The sequence below is a fragment of the Triturus cristatus genome, chromosome 6, assembly GCF_964204655.1.
Source record: "Triturus cristatus chromosome 6, aTriCri1.1, whole genome shotgun sequence".
Classification (NCBI taxonomy): domain Eukaryota; kingdom Metazoa; phylum Chordata; class Amphibia; order Caudata; family Salamandridae; genus Triturus; species Triturus cristatus.
Genome location: NC_140589.1, coordinates 105,838,297 through 105,842,009, shown reverse-complemented (window position 1 = coordinate 105,842,009; position 3,713 = coordinate 105,838,297).

The following is a 3,713-nucleotide window of genomic DNA, read 5'->3' as shown; positions in this document are numbered from 1 at the left end:
AAGACTCCAGGCCACCTCCACCAAAGACTGTATCAGTATTGAAACAACAATGTAGTTGTATATTTAATGCCAATATGTTGGCTCCATTTTCTCGCAAAAGTCTCCTTCCTCTGAGAAAAGCACCTGTTTCCTGCGTCGTGTCAGTTAGTTAGGGTAGGTCGCGGAAATTCCGGGGTTAGCTTCGTCGGAACTCAGCTATTCCCTTCAGTCTTCTGGTTAGTTTATTGGTAGTCAAATAAAAGAAAAAGTTAATTCAGAGAACATAATTCTTGTAAAACTAAATGCTGAGGGCTAAAGAATTCTCACAGACGATATCTTGTGAACCGCCTGCAGTTAAAAGTCATTCACATACATTTTCTTCCACAGTGAGCGTGAACTCTGAGACCTTCGGTACAGCAATTTTTCCTCAGCTGTTCCGATTCAGTTAGACACGGGCGCAGCTGTTCAAGCGGCGTGTCTGTTTAAAATAACCTTCAATTCATGTAATCCTTCTAAAAAGAATCTAAGAGTTTGAAAGAGTGCATCTTTCTTCTCGTGCTCCAGAACCAACGAGGAGATGACAATATCACAATAACAGAGAAATCAATTAGGCTCGCTCCTTTCTAAAAGCTTTTCAATTCCTGTTAAATTAATTAAGGAATAATAAGCCCAGAGAGTCTACGGAATGGATTTTCTCCAGTAGCTAATAAAAGGTCAACAGGTTAACAGAATAAAAGTTCCAAGAGACGAAGTCAGTAAATATTTTCACATCTAAAGCCAGAGACTTCTATTTCTCACATTAAAAAGAACTGAAGACTAGTTTCAAGGCAGAAACAGAACCCTCATTTAAAGGCTTCACTCCATTCCTTCACAGTGAGTTAAAAGAGAGAAAAAGAAACTAGGGATCATCTGTTTAAAAAGCAAATAGATAGACACACACACTTACCTTATTTTTTCTCTTGTAAAGACTTAGCAGACTCAAGCGCAGAAGGTACCTATGAGTAAAAGAAGAGAATAGAGTGAAGACTTCTCATGTCAACATTACAAACTAAACATGAGAAGTAAGAAGAGAAGTGAGCTTCAAAAAACATTCTGGTAAGACAAGTAGTCTATATTTAAATTGAAGAGACAGTAAGTTTAAGTTAAAAGTTTAATTAAAGTGAAAATCATAAATGTTGGCAGTCCTGTAAGAAGAAGGAGAAGAAGAAGAAGCAGAACAGGCAGATTTTTTGAGCAGTCTCTTCTCTGTCCCAACCCCTTTTCTCTCTTGGTACTTACCTGCGATGGAACACTGAAAACCTAGCAGGGAAGGTACAGAGAAGGGCATTGGGACTAGCGCCGCTCTGCTCCTGTGCAGTTCAGATAACTAAAAGTCTTGTCCCTGACAGAGTGAAGTGCCCACGTTGGTACAAGCACCCGAGCAGAATATACAAAGAGATTTGGAGGCAGTCAGAGAGGAAAATAAAATTTTAAGACAAGAGATACTTACTTTTAAAACGGGAACACCAATTTTGGGGTCCAGTCAAAGCACCACGTCCTTTGACACTCAGAGTCAAAATCCCTGTTCCTCATCCTTTGCCCCAACACAAGTAATCCATTCCTTATCCCCAGTAATACCGTTAGCCCCCCCGGAACGATTCAATGGAGACCCGCAGAAAGCACACATTTTTTTAACACAATGCTCTCTTCACTTTATGTGCCGCCCAGCGATCTTCCCCGATGCGCAATCTCGAGTGGCGTTCATCTTGTCATACCTTAGTGGAGATGCCGCCTCTTGGTCCATGCCGTTGGTAACTAAGGATGACCCAATTTTATACAGCTTGGACGACTTTAAGAAAGAATTTCTCAGAATCTTTGATAGGAGAACAGCATCTCAGGCTGCAGATAACAAGTTGTTGGAATTAAAGCAGGGTAACAGAGAACTCGTTGCAAACCTAGCCCAATTTAACAAGTTGGTGGTCGAGACTAATTGGCCTGAAGATAAAAGAGCAGCAGTATTTTAAAGAGGGTTGCGAGAAGAACTGAAGGATGCCCTATCCCCTATCCCAAATCCCCAATCGCCCTACCGACATCTCTGCCTTAGTGGATTTAACCCTAGAGATAGATTATCGGCAAAGTGAACGCAAGGGAGAATGAAAGAGAGAGTTTAGACTAAGTGTTCCTTGCTTTGACCGCGTCAAATCTGAATCCACCAGAACAGTAGAGAGTTCTTCGGGAATTGAACCCATGCAGATCGGCGTAGTCAGAGGTCCACTATCTAAAGAGGAAAAAGAAAAAAGAAGACTGAACAAACTGTGCTTATATTGTGGAGGAAGTGGGCATTTTGTCAAGAACTGTTTAAAGAGACGGAAAACTAGAGGCACCACAGGTAAGCGGAGTTGGACCTGTGGATGCAAATGGAAAAACGACTCCAACAAATCACCAATTGGCAAATACACTACAAGCCTCCTCTCCCCATTTGGTTATGACGGTGACATTAAGATGTAGAGGTATGATTTTGACAGGAATAACCGTCATGGTGGATTCAGGGGCAACAGGTAATTTCTGCGATCACAAATTCGCTAGCAGGATCGGTTTACAAGCTATCAAAAAGGAGAAAAGTGAGAAGGTCAGAGCGGTGGATGGTACAGAATTAACTTCAGGGCCCATAACCAGCCATACAGAATTGGTACACATGACTGCGGTCGAAGGACACCAAGAGACCTTGCAATTTAATTTAATAGACGCCCCCCAGTTTCAACTGATTCTAGGTCTACCATAGCTAACTGAGCATAACCCGTTAATTGATTGGGGAGCCCGAACTATTCAACTAAATTCGAACTACTGCACCAAAAACTGTTTCAATGATCAAACACATTTTTCTGTGTCATGCGCAGCCTCCCAGCTGTGTGAAAGTGGAGGTTCGGTATGTATGATCCAAACTACCACGATACCAGAAGTATACCAAGACCTTGCTGATGTCTTTGATGAGATTAAGGCAGAGGCATTACCCCCCCACAGGCCCTATGACTGCAAGATCGATCTAGAACCAGGAGCTAATCTACCATGCAGCAGAGTTTATGCCTTAATGGAAAAGGAAAACATCCATTTGAAGGACTACCTAACTAAGAATCTGGAGAACGGATTTATCCGACCGTCGCAGTCCCCTGTTTCTTCCCCACTTTTTTTCGTGCCGAAAAAGGACAGAGATCTCAAGATTTGTATTGACTTTAGAGCGATTAATAGGTTAACTGTTAAGAATCGTTATCTGTTGCCCCTCATTTCGGTATTAATTGATCAAGCGAAGGAAGCAAAGATATACACTCGTCTAGACCTACGAGGAGCGTACCACCTGATTAGACTCCGGGAAGGCGACGAGTGGAAGACTGCATTCAGGACCAAATTTGGCCTTTATGAGTATCTTGTGATGCCATACGGTCTCTGTAATGCACCAGCAGCCTTCCAGTACTTTATCAACGATGTCTTAAGTGACTTCATTGACTTCATTGACTGATGTGTTATAGTCTATATAGACGACATCTTGATCTCTTCTAACACGGTTGAAGAACACCACGACCAAGTCAGAGCTGTTTTACAATGCCTACGAGAGAACTCTCTATACGTTAAATTGGGAAAATGCCTTTTCAACACAGATACAGTAGAATACTTAGGTTTTGTGTTATCACCTGCAGGAGTTCAAATGGATGAGCAAAAAGTGAAGGCGATAACAGATTGGAAGTCTCCTACTAGTGTCA